General features: G+C 38.3%; 1 long non-coding RNA gene across 3 annotated transcripts in view; it reads right to left on the reverse strand.

The window, feature by feature from the left end:
- The window catches only part of LOC138843685 (uncharacterized), a 132090-nt gene that overhangs the window by 69384 nt on the left and 44714 nt on the right, over positions 1-17992 (reverse strand). The gene's annotated exons all lie outside the window — the stretch shown is intronic.

A 17992-nucleotide genomic window follows, 5' to 3' on the forward strand; every position in this document is an offset into this window, starting at 1 on the left:
TTGGAAGAAGGATGAATAAATGGATGAATGAATGACAGATATTTAACTGTTTCAATCGTGGTCAACATTGTGCAATTTCACCATGTTAGATTAAATGAAATTGAACAATTTGACCAACTTTGGTGATTGATTTACTATTGTGCATTTGCTGTTTCTTAAAGCTGAGTCATGAGTGGGCATGATAAAACTATTCCACTTATATTTAATTGGAATATTTTTCTTATATTAAAATTGACTCTGTATTGCACTTTAATCATTTTCAAAATATGTTTTTAAGTTGTGTACTTAGCTATCTCTCTTGGCTTTAAAATTCATAGTAAAGGGGGCCTGCGCTGTGGTGCAGTGGGTTAACGCCCTGGCCTGAATCGCTGGCATCCCATATGGGCACCAGTTTGAGACCTGACTGCTCCACTTCAAATCCAGCCCTCTGCTATGGCCTGGGAAAGCAGTAGAAGATGGCCCAAATGCTTGGTCCACTTCACCCACGTGGGTGACCCAGAAGAAGCTAGTGGCTCCTGGCTTTGGATCAGCACAGCTCTGGCCGTTGCGGCCAACTGAGGAGTGAACCATTGGATGGAAGACCTCTCTCTCTCTCTCTCTCTCTCTCTCTCTGTCTCTCCTCTCTCTGTGTAATTCTGACTTTCAAATAAATAAATAAATATTTAAAAAAAGAAAAATTCATAGTAAGGTATAATTAAATGTATCTTTCACTTTTTAATAATGTATCTTATAGAATATATATTTATATGCTAATTTAAGAGGGCATGAAATATGTTCCACTCATTCTAATTTAATTTCAAAACACCTCAAAACATTTACATATTGCCCACAATTTTTCTTGATTTCTATTCTATGCTATGGGAAAAATAAGGTATAGTTCTCTTTACATTGGGACAAGTGGCAGAAAAACAGGCAAGCTCTTGGTAAAAGAAGAGCTCATGTAAAATTTTTTAAAAGAACTTGTAATAAACTGCTCATTTTGAAGAAGGCTATTTGGAAAATTGGTATTCTTTTAACTTCATATTTTATCTCATTTTTTAATACCTGAGTCCATATCCCATTAACTTGAATATGGCTCATTAGCCTTCAGAGAACTCTATTACCTTCTTCAATTCTTTTGAGGTATTATTTATTTATTTGAAAGGCAGAGTAACAAAAAGAGAGGGAGAGGCAGAGAGAGAGAGAGAGAGAAATCTTCCATCCACTGGTTTCACTCGCCAAATGGCCATTACAGCCAAGAATGTTCCAGGCTGAAACCAGAAGCCAGGAGCATCATTCAGGTCTCCCACATGAGTATCAGAAGCCCAGGGACTTGGGCCATCATCCTGTATTTTTCCCAGCACTGTAGTAAGGAGCTGTAACAAAAGTGGGGCAATCAAGACTTGAATCAGTGCCCATACAGGATGCTGGCACTGCAGGTAGTGGCTTAACTCACTGCATCAAGTGCCAGCCCTCTTCCCCAAATCTTTTGCCATGTAGAAGTTGCTTATAGAAACATTCAGTGTTATGGATTATTTTAACTCATACAGAAATTATGTAAACCTAAGAGTTGTATCTTATGATAAGAGACAGTTCTTTAAAAAAATAAAAGATGTATTTATTTATCTGAAAGGCAGAGCAAAAGACATAAAGAGCAAAAGACAGAAAAAGAGAGATTTTCCATGCACTGATTCACTCCTCAAATGATTGCTTTGGCCAAAGCTGGGTCAGGCTAAAACCAAGAGCCTGGAGCTTCCTCCAGGTCTCCCACATGGATGCAGGGCCCCAAGCACTTGGACCATCCTCTTGTGCTTGCCTAGGCACTTTAGCAGAGAGCGAGATAGTAAGTAGAGCAGCTGGATCTCAAACCGGTGCCCATACAGGATGCCAGCATCACAGATGGGTGGTTTTACCCACGATGCCACCATGCTGGCCCTGGAGACAGTTCTTCTATCCCACTCACATGTTGTTTACTCTTCTGAACTAGCATATTGATTTGCACCCATACTGACATAACTAAATACAGATTTTGTCATCCTCTTCTTTGCCTTGGTTTTAATATTTATGATATCTACTTCTATGATTCAATATTTATTTATTGTTTGAAACATTAAATACATAATAAAACTCCTGAAAATAAAAAGTCATATTTTAAAAGCTTTTTTTTCATGCTTGTTAGTGTTTCTGCTATAGAATGAGGAACGCTATCCAACTAATTCTTCTACCACTAGTGAACTGTTTCAAATCCAACTTCACATTCCACATCTACTCTTGTTGGTGGCAAGATTGATTTCTTTACTTTCTCACCTCACATATGAAGGTTGTTAACAAAGCTGATGAGGATAATCAAGTCATACTGGAAAGAATGTTTTGGATCATGAACATGCAGCTGCACTGAGATTTTTTGGCACTTCCAGCATTATAAAAGTTAGAATGATTAATAAGAAGTATGGAATTAATCTACTGAGAATAATGTAATCCCTTCACAGTTATTAGATGTGTGAAGCACATAAAAATAGTTGTAGATTATTTTTTACAAAAGGGGTTCATGATTCATTTTTATCACCTTTAGAAACTTATTTTACTGTTTAAATATTACAAAATATTCAGAAGTTGTGATTTCCATGCCTAGAATAATACTTATAAATAATGTCAAATCTTCAGAGACTATATCAGATATTGTATATTTCAAATCTAAATTGTACAGAAAAAAACATATACTGTTCTGGCTCTTCATGACACACTCCTAAAAGAAGAGTAAATGTGCTGTAAGACAGTAAACCATAAATGCCAGTGGCATGTAACAGAACACAATAGTAACACAAATTTGAGATCTCAAAAATAAAAAGACAAATAGAAAGTTAACCTGAAGAAAGTGAATCCCTAGACAACCTTAGAGAAAGTCCAGCAACAAGATGTCAATTGAACTCCATTGCAAAACTCAAAAGTCCTCCAGTATTGACAGTACCAGGCTCCCATGAACCTGAAGATAAACTGAGGTAAAACCAATATTGATAAACATCTACAAGTGGATAACCAGGTCCTTAAACACACTGCAGTTAAGTCTCTTGGTCTTCTGCCGAAGACTGAGATTTACTTTCTATAGATGATAAGTCAAAGAGAAAGTGGATCAGAGAGCATGGAACACTGGGGAGGGCTCATTAATTTTAATGTACTGCACAGTGAATTATGAGATCTCCTGATTGCCTCCCTTAATTCTAAAAATACTAGCAGCCAGTTTTAAATCCTCCTGGTAGAATATTAGATAATTCTCTGGGAAATGTAACAGACTAAGAGAAAAAATCTGAAAAATACTAATAGTCAGTAGGTCATTCACCCAGTAGCAAGGACAGATCACCCAACAGAGAAGAACCCCAACTGGCAACACCATGAGATCCTAATCAGACATTGAATGACTCAGTCTTAATGGTTATAGATACTCAAGGATCCCCAGACACTTGAGGAGAGCCTCTAATCTTAAGGACAGAGATCAGACATAGAAATAACAAATTTGTATAAAATAATAAAGTAGAAGAAAACTTAGTGCATGTGTTTCATTTCTAACCACCCAAAGAAATTTTACTTCCATTAAAAAGTACACAATGGTATTAGTATATATATGTATATATGTATATGTATTTATATATTAGTATATATATTATACATATATATTAGTATATATACATATATACATACATATATATGCATGTATACATATATGTATATATGTATACACACACACACACACAGGACACCTTTAATTGACAAATGGGATTCCATCAAGCTGAGAAGCTGCTGCACTGCAGAAGAAACACTCAGAAAACTGAAGAGATAATCAAAAAATGGGAGAAAATATTTGCAAACTAGTCAACTGATAAAGGCTTAACATTCAGAATCTATAAACAGCTCAAGAACTTCAACAACAATAAAACAAACAACCTAGTTAAGGAATGGGAAAATAACTTGAACAGGCATTTTTCAAGAGAGGAAATTCAAATGGCCAACAGACACTTGAGAAAATGCTCAAGATCCCCAGCCATCAGAAAAATGCAAATCAAAACCATAATGAGGTTTCACCTCACCCAGGTAAGAATGGTTTTCATAAAGAAATCACCAACAAATGCTGGCAAGGATATGGAGAAAAATGTTCCCTAATCCACCGTTGGTGGGAATTTAAACTGGTGTAGTCACTATGGAAGACAATATGAAGATACTTCAGAAATATGAACAGAGATTTACCGCATGATCCAGCCATCCCACTACTGAGAATTTATCCAAACCAAAATAAATCAGCATATGAAAGAGTTATCTGTACCCCCATGTTTTATGCAACACAATTCACAATAGCTAAGATGTAGAATCAACCCAGATGCCCATCCACTACTGACAGGGAATACACAATGGAGTGCTACTCAGCTGTAAAAAAAAAAAAAAAAAAAAAAAAAAAGATTCCTGTCTTTTGTCTTTTGTGACAAGATAGATGCAACTGGAAACCATTATACTTAGTGTAATAAGCCAGTCCCAGTCCCAAAAAGACCCATATCATGTTTTCCCTGCTCTGAGGTAGCTAATAGAGTACCTAAAATGGAATGTATTGAAGTTAAATAGACATTTTGAGATTTGGTGATTGTTTACAGCCCTTGTCTCTTCTGTTGAGGAACAATGCTTTTTTTCCATCATACTATTTGTTGAGCTTTTTCCTTAGTGTAGGGTTAACTATATGATCATTAGTAAACTGAAAATGAATCTTTGTAAAAATTAAGAGTGGGAATGGGAAAGGGAAGAGGAAGAAGGGTTGGTACATGGGTGGGAGGCAGGGGGAAGTATCACTATGTTCCTAAATCTGTATATATGAAATACATGAAACTTGTATAACCTAAATATGATAGCAAAAATTAAAAAATCAATTTGAAAATCTTCAATTTTAACTTACAGAAATATGTAATAAATTTGAATAAAGGATCTAAATATATAAAATTTAGAAGGAAGAAAAACATGCAGCATCAATCCAAGAGATGAGAACAGAGGAAATTATGGTACAGGAATTATCAACAAATCATTCAACAAAGCATTCCAATACTAAATTTCAGAGTGGAAAGTCCACAGAACTCCCAATGCCACAAAAAAAAAAAAAAAAAACAAACAAAAAGACCCACACAGAAGTCATGACTTTAAAATTAAAAACACAGGGACAAAACTTCTGAAGACAACAGTTAAAATCAAATTTGTCAGAGAACACGAGGTACAAACTAACAAAACAGTGACTTTAAACTTATGAGTGAGTATTACTGCTATCTTACACTGTGATATCTGACCAACAGTGAGAGTAGAATAAAGATATTTTGATACCTAAAAATTAACATAAACTCTGTGAGAAAATTAATGAAAGACTTCTTACCAAAATGAAGGTATAAACTAAGAAAAAGAAAGACTTGGAAAATATTATACAGAGAATGCAAGGAAAGTAAAATTGTTGCGATTTCTGAGATAAAGTTTTAGAGAGAGCAGAAAATAATAACTTCACAAAGGACCAAGTGAGGCATAAGTCCAGAAGAAAAGAGGAAGATAATTTCTCCTACATGAATCTCTACAAGGGGCCAGCTCTGTGATGTAATATGCTATGCTTCTACCCTAGGCACATGCATCCCATTTGGGTGCCAATTCAAGTTCCAGCTGCTCCTCTTCCCATCTAGGTCTCTGCTATGGCCTAGGAAAGAAGTAGAGGATGGCCCAAGTCCTTGGGACCCTGAAATCATGTGCAAGATGGGGAAGAAGCTCCTGGCTCCTGGCTTCAGATCAGCCCACTTCCATCTGTTGTGGCCATTTGGGGAGTGAACTAGTAGATGGAAAACCTTTCTGTCTCTCCCTCTCTCCATTTGTAGATCTGTGTCTAAAATATAAATAATATTTTTTAAAAAAGAATATCTTAGGCCTGCACCATGGCTCACTTGGCTAATCTTCCACCTGCGGCGCTGGCACCCTGGGTTCTAGTCCCGGTTGGGGCGCCGGATTCTGTCCTGGTTGCTCCTCTTCCAGTCCAGCTCTCTGCTGTGGCCTGGGAGGGCAGCGGAGGATGGCCCAAGTGCTTGGGCCCTGCACCTGCATGGGAGACCAGGAGAAGCACCTGGCTCCTGGCTTTGGATCGGTGCAGTGTGCCAGCCGTAATGGCCATTTGGGGGGGTGAACCAACAGAAAAAGGAAGACCTTTCTCTCTGTCTCTCTCTCTCACTCTCTACTCTGCCTGTCCAAAAAAAATCTTAAAAAGCATGCAATTTTGAAAGCCAAGACACTCTGGCAAAAAAAAAAAAAAAAAAAAAAAAAATGACCTAAAGGAAAAATCTCTGTGAGTGAGATCCCAGTGGAAAGAACAGGTCATCAAAGAAGGAGGTACTTTTCTCTAAAGGGAGGAAAGAACATCCACTTTGACTATGACCTTGTCTAAATATGATCAGAGTTGGCAACTCAAAAGGCTTCCATAGCCTAGGCAACTCATGACAAGAGCCTAGGGTGATTACTGACGCCATAAACATGAGTGTCAATTTGTTAAGTCAACAACAGGAGTCACTGTGCACTTACTCCTCATGTAGGATCTCCGTCCTTAATGTGCTGTACAATGTGAATTAACGGTATAACTAGTACTCAAACAGTATTTTTCACTTTGTATTTCTGTGTGGGTGCAAATTGTTGAAGTATTTACTTAATATATAATAAATTGATCTCGTGTATATAAAGAGAATTGAAAATGAATCTTGATGTGAATGGAAGGGGAGAGGGAGAGGGGAGGTTTGAGGGTGGGAGGGAATTTATGGGGGGTAAAAAGCCATTGTAATCCATAAACTGTACTTTGGAAATTTATATTCATTAAATAAAAGTTAAAAGAAAAAAAAAGGATGCAATTAATGGAAAATTATAAGATTAAAATATTGAGATGATATTTATAATTTAATAGAGTTTGAATAAGAATTATTGATAACACATAGAAAATAAAGCAAACAAGACATATACACACATTTTAACTGTTAGAAACTAAATAAAAGGTAAATTTCAAGAAAAGAAATATAAACATAGTAAGTTGTACAAGTGAACCGTGAATGAAATAATTTATTTTCTAATTGCATAGTAATGTAAAAGCTTAATACTTATCAAATAAGAAAATGAATATAATGGAAAATGGAATAAAACTGTGAAGGTGAGTTGGGATATAAAATAGTTACATATTTAGGTTTCACTGTAGTAAATCAATAATACATAGTGTGTAAAACTAGAAAAGTACAGTTGTACCATTAAAGTAGTATAAGACTTTTTAATAACAATATGCAGATAAATATCAAAAGAATTAATGAATGAATGCTTTGAAATTTGGTAAGATAGATATTTTTTCATAAAAAAAGAGTTTTAGAGGGGCCAGCACCATGGCGCAGTAGGTTAATCCTCTGCCTGCCTGTACCAGTATCCCATCTGGGGGTCGGTTCTAGTCCCAGCTGCTCCTCTTCCAGTTCAGCTCTCTGCTGTGGCCTGGGAAAACAGTGGAGGATGGCCCAAATACTTGGGCCCTTGCACCCACACGGGAGATCAGAAAGAGGCACCTGGCTCCTGGCTTCAGATTAGCACAGCTCCAACCGTTGCGGCCATTTGAGGAGTGAACCAACAGAAGTAAGACTTTTCTCTCTATCTATCCATCTCACTGTCTGTAACTCTACCTCTCAAATAAATAAATTTTAAAAATGTAGAAATACTTGAATATAAGCTTTTATAAAAATTATAATTACTTATTGTAATAATTTACTTATCACTATATTTATTTTCAAATATTTTACAAGACTTCTAACCATTGAGTTTTTTAAAAGGTTTATTTACTTATTTGTTTGGAAGGCACAATGACAGGAAGGGATAGAAAGAGAAAGATGTTCCATCCCCTGGTTCATTAGCCAAATTCCTGCAACAGCCAATGCAAGGCCAGGCCAAACCCAGAAGGCAGGAACTCCATTTTATTCTCTTACATATGTGACAGGAACTCCATCATCTGTTGCCTCCCAAGTGTATGAGCAGAAAGTCGGGTCAGAAGCAAAAGTGGTCCTGGATCCCCGGCACTCTGATAAGGGATGTGGGCATTCCAAGCAGCATCTTAATCCACTTCACCACAACGCCCACCCCAAGAGCAGTGAGCTTTAAGAAGAAATGATGTTCCATATTGCAGCAATTTCTAAGTTTGGAGAAAGGAGATCATCCTAAACTAAGCTGGTTTGTGGCTATGGAGGATTGAGATTGATGAAATAATGGGCAATGGTAGCAGTTGATATGAGACTTAATACTAATGATTTTTTTCAGAGGGATATTTTCTTGTGGTGGAAAGATTATAAGAACCAGGAACTGAAAAGAAAAAAAATTTAGTATTAGAGCACATAGGTAGATCAGTATTAATCATTTTATGTGTAGTGATTACTTTTGTTCATATCATTTCAGGAATTACTTTTTAAAGTGGTTAACATTTAAATAAAAGAGTTTACAAGTACCTACATCATCTCCTGCTAATAGTAAAGTCAGTTGCCTTCTTTTTTTCTCCTCAAGGATAACTTGTACTCTTTATGTAAACTTGATCTAACAGTTATATGTTCTTTCTATATAATTTATATCTCCTGTTTTGGGCTTTTAGGCTATGTACATGCTTGGAAGTGCTCCCATATTCTATAGGCTAATGATGTAATTAAAATCAGACCCTGCCTCATCTCCATTGATTCTTATTCTATAAACATATATTATATTATACAAATAAAATATACTAGTTCCTTCACAAACAAGTTCTTCAAAATAATAAAGGAGGCCTGAAATTGCTATCTTTACTTTTTCAAATGTGCTTCATCAAATAAGTTTTTAGAATCGGTATAGCCCTACAAATATTTCAGTAAATGTCACTATTTTCTAATGTGTTATTTTAAGTCCTTATCTCATTTGACCAATGTGCACTCCTTGTCATTGTTAAAATTTTTGCTACTCTTTCTTGGTTCTCTACTAACTCCAAACATTCCTCAGTCTTTCTTGCTGACCCACCTCTTACATCTTAAAGCCTCTAGGACTTTGTCTTCAGTGTTCTCCTCTTTTCTCTAGATATTATCTAACAATCTCCTCCACATCATTACCTAAATTATATGCCTAATCATCAACTGTTCTTCCTTCCTTGAAGCTCTTGGAATAACTAGGAGTATGCACAAATTGCTCTTCCAGGTTAGTTAGCCTGTCTGAGTTCCCCATTTTCTTGGAAAGCATAATTATCATAGAAAGAGAATAAAACTGAGGAATAATCCTAGCTTCCTTAGCACCATATCAATCTGTGTTGATGTGTTGATAACCCTTCTCTCTCTCTCTCTCTCTCTCTCTTTTTTTTTTTTTTTTTTTTTTTTTTTTTGACAGGCAGAGTTAGTGAGAGAAAGGTCTTCCTTCCATTGGTTTACCCCCCAAATGGCCACCATGGGCGGCGCGCTGTGCTGATCCGAAGCCAGGAGCCAGGTGCCTCTTCCTGGTCTCCCATGCAGGTGCAGGGCCCAAGCACTTGGGTCATCCTCCACTGCCTTCCCAGGCCACAGCAGAGAGCTGGACTGGAAGAGGAGCAACCGGGACTAGAACCTGGCGCTGTAACTGGGACTAGAACCTGGGGTGCCAGCGCAACAGGCAGAGGATTAGGCAAGTGAACCAGGACGCCGGTCATAACCCTTCTCTTTTTGCTTAGCTAACCAATTCTTTGTAACCATTGACGCTTTTATAAATTTCATCTCAATAGCATTTCCAAACACAATCGAAGCACCTCCATGCCCTATGCCATTCCTCAAATCTCCTGTGTCTCTAGCACATCTTATTTATTGATATCATGATATTAAAATACATATTTTATTCTTAAAATGCATATTCTATTATTCTGTTCAATGGCTTAAAATCTTTCAATATTTTCCATTATCAGTAGATTACAATCTGAACCCATTAGCACATGGTTATCCATGGCCAAACCAGTAGTGATTTATTTTATCTTATCTCTTGCTGTACCACATTTGCATTCTACACTCTAACCAAAATACTTTTCATCCAGCTTCTGGAATGCATATCTGCATATACATTCAGATTGCATCATCATTCTGGAATTGCATTCTTCTTTCTTTCCTCATCTCTACCACCAACTGAGTCTTAACCTAGTTAAGACTTCTTCAAGATCAATTTTCTGGGGTTGGCATTTTGGCATAACAGGTTAGGCTTCTGCCTGCTGTGCTGGTATCTGATATTGGTTCAAGTCCAGGGTGCTCCACTTCTGATCCAGCTCCCTGATAATGCACCTAGGAAAGCAGGAGAGGGTGAACCAGGTGCTTGGGCTTCTGAACCCACATGTGAGACCCAGATGAAGTTCCTGGCTCTTGGCTCTGGCCTGGCTCAGTCCTGGCTATTGTGGCCACTTGGGGACTGAACCAGCAGATGAAAAGTCTCTCTGCTTCTCCCTCTGTAACTCTGACTTTCAAATAAAAAATTAACTCTTAAAAATAAGAAGGAGGTACCTTTCTCTGAAGGGAGGAGAGAACCTCCACTTTGACTATGACCTTGTCTAAACAAGATAAGAGTCGGAGAACTCAGAGGGCTTCCATAGCCTTGGAAACTCATGACTGGAGCATAGGGAGATTACTGATGCCATAGACAAGAGTGTCAATTGGTAAAGTCAACAACAGGAGTCACTGTGCACTTACTCCTCGTGTAGGATCTCTATCCTTAATGTGCTGTACATTGAGATTTAATGCTATAACGAGTACTCAAACAATATATTTCACTTTGTGTTTCTATGGGGGTGCAAACTGTTGAAATCCTTACTTAATGCATACTAAACTGATCCTCTGTAAAAAAAAAAAAAAAAGAAATTATCAATTCCCAACTTGACTCTCACTGGGATTAAACATGACAATAGGTCTGATCTGATTTCATCATCATTTAAAAAAAATCATCTATTATTTTTCACTTTTTGTTTCTGTGTGGGAGCAAACTGTTGAAATCCATACTTGATGTATACTAAGCTGATCTTCTGTATATTAAGATAATCAAAAATGAATCTTGATGTGAATGGAAGGGGAGAGGGAGTGAGAAAGGGGAGGGTTGTGGGTGGGAAGGACGGTATGGGGGGGAAGCCATTGTAATCCATAAGTCGTACTTTGGAAATTTATATTCATTAAATAAAAGTTTAAAAAAAAATAAAAAATAAAATAAAAAATAAAGGAAATTCATTAAAAATAAATAAAATTTAAGGAAAGATCAACTTTTTATAAATTTTATTTGTTAAAATAGTTTTGTTTATTTCATATACACAGATTTAGGAACATAGTGACAGTCTCCACCCCCTCTCCCTCCTGCCTGTACTACACCCCTTCCTCCTCCTTAGGTACTCCTTTAGTTACCTTAGAGCAGGGAAAACATGATATCTGTCTTTTGGGGACTGCCTTATTTCACTAAGTATAATGGTTTCCAGTATATCCATCTTGTTGTAGACAGGATTTCATGCTTTTTTTACAGATGAGTAGTATTTTATAATGCATATATACCATAATTTCTTTATACAGTCAACAGTGGGGCATCTGGGTTAATTTCATATCTTAGCTACTGTGAATTTTGCTAAATAGAACATGGGGTACAGACAACTGTTTCATATGATTATTTCTTTAGGTTTGGTAAATTTCCAGGAGTGTGATGGCTAGATCATGTGGTAGATCTATTTTCAGATTTCTGAGGTATCGCCATAGTATCCACCACAGTAACTGCACCAGTTTACCACCTGACCAACAATGTACTAGGGTACCTTTTGCTCCATATCCTTACCAGCATTTGTTGTTTGTGAGCTATTCTAACTGGAGTGAGGTAAAACCACATTATGGTTTTGATTTGCATTTCCCTAACGGCTAGGGATCCTGAGCATTTTTTCAAGTGTCTAGTGGACATTTGAATTTCCTCTCTTGAAAAATGCCTGTTCAAGTCATTTGCCCATTTCCTAGCTGGGCTGTTTGTTGTGTTGTTATTGAAATTCTTGAGCTTGAGCTGTTTATAGAGTCTGAATGTTAAGCCTTTATCAGTTGGCTACTTGGCAAATACTTTCTTCCATTCTTTGGCTGTCTCTTCAGTTTTCTGAGTGTTTCTTTTGCAGTGCAGAAGCTTCTCAGCTTGGTGTGATCCCATTTGCCAATTTTGGCTTTGACTGTCTGTGCTTCTGGGGTCTTTTCCAAGAAGCCTTTTCCTATGCTAATGTCTTACATAGTTTCCCCAATGTTCTCTAGTAATTTGATAGTATCAGTCATGGATTTAGATCTTTGATCCATTTTTAGTGGATTTTTGAGAAAGGTTAAGGTAGGCATCTAGTCTGATACTCCTGCATGCAAAGATCCAGTTTCTCAGCACCACTTGTTAAAGAGACTGTCCTTGCTCCAGGATTTGATTTTAGCTCCTTTGTCAAAGGTATGTTGGTTGTAGATGCATGGATTGATTTCTAGAGTTTGTATTCTGTTCCATTGATCTACAAGTCTGTTTTTGTGCCAATATGAGGCTATTTTGATTGTAACTGCCCTATAATATGTCTTGAAATTAAGATTGTGATGCCTCCAGATTTGTTTTTGTCATACAATGTGGATTAGCTATTCAGGGTCTCCTGTTTTTCCCTATGAATGTTAGCATCATTTTTTCTAGATCTGAGAAGAATGTTATTGGTATTTGGATTGTGACCACATTGATCAATAAATTGCTTTTGGTAATACGAACATTTTGATGATATTGATTCTTCCAATCTATTAACATGAAAGATTTTCCCATTTTTAATGTCTTCTTCTATTTCTTTCTTTAGTATTTTGTAATTTTCATTGACAAGATCTTTGGCCCTTGGTTAAATTTATTCCAACGTATTTAATTCTTTTTCAGGTATTGTGACTGGGACTGATCTTTGAATTTCTTTCTCAGCCATGTCATTTCTGTGTACAAAGGCTGTTGATTTTTGTGTGTTGATTTTATATCCTGCCATTTTATCAACTGTTTTATGACTTCCAGTTGTCTCTTTAGTGGAGTCTTTTGGATCCCCTATATATAAAATAATGTTGTCTGCAAATAGGGATACTTTGATTTCCTTCTCTCCAATTTGTATCACTACGATTTATTTTTCTTGCCTAATGTCTCTACCTAAAACTTCCAGGACTATATTAAATAGCAATGTTGAAAATGGGAATCCTTGTCTGGGGCGACACAGTAGGTTAATCCTCCACCTACAGTGCCAGCATCTCATATGGGCTCCAGTTCTAGTCCCGGCTGCTCTTCTTCCAGTCCAGCTCTCTGCTATGGCTTGGGAAAGCAGTAGAAGATGACCCAAGTTCTTGGGGCCCCTGAACCCATATGGGAGACCAGAGGAAGCTCCTGGCTCCTGGCTCCTGGCTTTGGATCGACACAGCTCCATCCGTTGCAGCCATTTGTGGAGTGAACCAGCAGACAGAAGACCTTTCTCTCTTCCTCTCCCTCTCACTGTCTGTAACTCTAACACTCAAATAAATAAATAAATAAAATCTTAAAAAAAAAAAAAAAAAGAAAATGGGAATCCTTGTCTGGTTCTGGATCTTTGGGAGAATGTTTCCAGCTTTTCCCCATTTAATAGGATGCTAGCCATAGGTTTGTCATAAATTGTCTTGATTGTGGGGAGCCAAGATGGCGGAATAGTGAGGGCGTGCACCGATAGTCTGGGAAAATTTAGTTTAATAAATGGGGAGTTACGGTAGCCTCAGAAAAAAGGACCAGGAAAATATTGCAGACAAAACTCTTCTGGATCCAGTGGGCGTGAATCGGAGGACCTACTGGGAGAACAAGGTCGCCCACCGCGCGCGAAAGCCGAACCGCAGGACCGAGCCGCGGGACTGAGCTGCGCAAGCTGCAGGGTCTGCGCGCAAGTGCTCGAAGGGGAGTGCAACAGCGGGGAGACTTGGGAAGTCCAGGGCTCCGAGTCCACACATCGGCGCTGGAAGGGGAGCAGACCTGCGTGGAGAGCGTGGGAGCCCACAGTTCGGGACATCAGTGGCAGACTCAACACACCAGCGCTGGAACGCGAGGTGAGCCGAACCTCAATAACCCGAGACACCGGCAGGCAAGCGGAGAGAGGAGACTAGAGGGAACGACCCCCAGGGCGGGGGGGACTTCACCAAGCTAACTGGAAGAGAGAGAGAGGGAAAAAAAAAAAGGTGACTGGTATGGACACGGGTTTCTCTCTCTCCGCTCACCTCTCAAGGGCGAGCAAGACAAAGAGCAGGCGCCATCTTGGACATACGTCATAAGCAGAGCGACCTCAGGTCTGCACCGGCCCTGAGCCTAGCAGTAAAACCTGACTCTGGGTGGGGCGAATTAACAGGAGATTAGGACTTAGTAAAATTATGGTGCTACTGAACTGAGACTGTGAAAAAAGAGACGGTGGGGGAGAGAACTCACGGAATTCACGTGACCACTCTCCAGAGACGCTACAATTCCGTAACTTTGGCAACCCAGTGGGAGACTGAAGGAGAATTTGAGCCCACTCTAAGGGCCGAACAGATTCCCTGTGTGGTCCTTGGGAAAGAGCTTCTGATCTCTGGCTCCTGTGGGTATATCATTTGCCTGCTAACTACCTCCAACTTTGTTCAGCTGTGCAGAATAACTTCCCTGTTGAATCAAAAAAAAAGAGAGAGAGAGAGAGAGAGAGAGAGAGAGAGAGAGGTTTACCATGCCTAACCTGGGAGTGTCACCTTTGGCACACCAAACAGAGCTCTCAGGCCACACCCATCTCAAGCCCTAAGGCTCCATCAAAAACAGATAGTCCACTTAATCTAGAGTCATAGTATAACAAGAAAAAGCACCACAGTGAAGAAACCAAATATCTCCAATATGACAAATAACAAACGCAAAAACCAAGGTAATAAAAACAAGGAAGTCACCATGAAGCCCTCAAATGAAAAAGACACCCCAATTCAAGATTATGAGGATGATGACATAGAAGAAATGCAAGAAGCAGATCTCAAAAAATTGATAAGAACATTAAGAAGTTCTCAAAAACAAATTCTTGAACTACAGAAATCCTTAATGGACAAGATAGAAAATCTCTCTCGTGAAAATGAAATATTAAGGAGGAATCAAAATGAAACGAAACAACTAGTACAACAGGAAACTGGGATAGTGACTGAAGTGAAGAATTCAATAGATCAAATGAAAAACACAATAGAGAGCCTTACAAACAGAACGGGAGAAGCAGAAGAGAGAATATCGGACTTAGAAGACAGAGAACAGGAAAGGATACAGTCAGACCAAAGAAAAGAAGAGGAAATTAGGAATCTAAAACATATTGTCGGGAATCTTCAGGATACTATTAAAAAACCCAACATTCGGGTTCTAGGAGTTCCTGAAGGCATGGAGAGGGAGAAAGGATTAGAAGGCCTTTTTAGTGAGATATTAGCAGAAAATTTCCCAGGATTGGAGAAGGACAGAGAAATCCTAGTACAGGAAGCTCACAGAACCCCTAATAAACACGACCAAAAGAGACCCTCACCACGGCACGTTGTAATTAAACTCTCCACAGTGAAACATAAAGAAAAGATCCTAAAATGTGCAAGAGAGAAACGTCAGATTACTCTCAGAGGATCTCCAATCAGACTCACAGCTGACTTCTCATCAGAAACTCTACAAGCTAGGAGGGAATGGCAAGATATAGCCCAGGTACTAAGAGAGAACAACTGCCAGCCCAGAATATTATATCCTGCAAAGCTATCATTTGTGAATGAAGGTGAAATAAAGACTTTTCATAACAAACAGAAATTGAAAGAATTTGTTGCCACTCGTCCAGCCCTGCAAAAGATGCTTAAAGATGTGTTACACACAGAAACACAGAAACACGGTCATCAATATGAAAGAAGGTAAAGGAAGGAAACCAAGGAAGGAAACCTCACAGCAAAAGATCACAGGGAATTCAAAGCATATATTAGAACTTATCTTTGGCAAATGGCAGGGCAAAGTTACCACTTATCATTAGTCACATTGAACGTGAATGGCCTGAACTGTCCAGTTAAAAGACACCGTTTGGCTGATTGGGTTAAAAAACAAAACCCATCTATTTGCTGCTTACAAGAAACACATCTTTCCAACAAAGATCCATACAGACTGAAAGTGAAAGGCTGGAAAAAGATATACCATGCCAACAGAAATGAAAAAAGAGCAGGCGTAGCCATCTTAATATCAGACACCATAAACTTTACCACAAAAACCATTAAGAGAGACAAAGAGGGACACTACATAATGATTAAGGGATCAATTCAACAGGAAGATATAACAATTATCAATGTATATGCACCTAACTACAGGGCACCGGTTTATCTAAAAGATTTGTTAACGGACTTAAAGGGAGACTTAGACCCCAATACAATAGTACTGGGGGACTTCAATACTCCACTCTCAGAAATAGACAGATCAATAGGACAGAAGATCAACAAGGATACAGTAGATTTAAACGACACTATAGCCCAAATGGATCTAACAGATATATACAGAACTTTCAATCCTACAGCTAAAGATTATACATTCTTCTCAGCAGTACATGGAACCTACTCTAGGATTGACCACATACTAGGCCATAAAGCAAGTCTCAGCAAATTCAAAAGAATTAGAATCATACCATGCAGCTTCTCAGACCATAAAGGAATGAAGTTGGAAATGAACAACTCAGGAATCCCTAGAGCATACGCAAACACATGGAGATTGAACAACATGCTCCTGAATGAACACTGGGTCATAGAAGAAATCAAAAGAGAAATCAAAAACTTTCTGGAAGTAAATGAGGATAACAGCACAACATACCAAAACTTATGGGACGCAGCAAAAGCAGTGTTAAGAGGAAAGTTTATATCAATAGGTGCCTACATCAAGAAATTGGAAAGGCACCAAATAGATGAGCTTTCTATTCACCTCAAGGATCTAGAAAACCTACAGCAAACCAGACCCAAATCTAGTAGGAGAAGAGAAATAATTAAAATCAGAGAAGAAATCAACAGGATTGAATCAAGAAAAACATTACAAAAAATCAGCCAAACGAGGAGCTGGTTTTTTGAAAAAATAAACAAAATTGACACCCCATTGGCCCAACTAACTAAAAAAAGAAGAGAAAAGACCCAAATCAATAAAATCAGAGATGAAAAAGGAAATGTAACAACAGACACCACAGAAATAAAAAGAATCATCAGAAATTACTACAAGGACTTGTATGCCAGCAAACAGGGAAACCTATCAGAAATGGATAGATTCCTGGACACATGCAACCTACCTAAATTGAACCAGGAAGACATCGAAAACGTAAACAGACCCATAACTGAGACAGAAATTGAAACAGTAATAAAGTCCCTCCCAACAAAGAAAAGCCCAGGACCAGATGGATTCACTGCTGAATTCTACCAGACATTTAAAGAAGAACTAACTCCAATTCTTCTCAAACTATTCAGAACAATTGAAGAAGAGGGAATCCTCCCAAATTCTTTCTATGAAGCCAGCATCACCTTAATTCCTAAGCCGGGAAAAGATGCAGCACTGAAAGAGAATTACAGACCAATATCCCTGATGAACATAGATGCAAAAATCCTCAATAAAATTCTCGCCAATAGAATGCAACAACACATCAGAAAGATCATCCACCCAGACCAAGTGGGATTTATCCCTGGTATGCAGGGATGGTTTAATGTGCGCAAGACAATCAATGTGATACACCACATTAACAGACTGCAGAAGAAAAACCATATGATTCTCTCAATAGATGCCGAGAAAGCATTTGATAAAATACAACACCCTTTCATGATGAAAACTCTAAGAAAACTGGGTTTGGAAGGAACATTCCTCAATACAATCAAAGCAATCTATGAAAAACCCACAGCCAACATCCTATTGAATGGGGAAAAGTTGGAAGCATTCCCACTGAGATCTGGGACCAGACAGGGATGTCCACTCTCACCACTGCTATTCAATA

The sequence above is a fragment of the Oryctolagus cuniculus genome, chromosome 9, assembly GCF_964237555.1.
Source record: "Oryctolagus cuniculus chromosome 9, mOryCun1.1, whole genome shotgun sequence".
NCBI lineage: Eukaryota > Metazoa > Chordata > Mammalia > Lagomorpha > Leporidae > Oryctolagus > Oryctolagus cuniculus.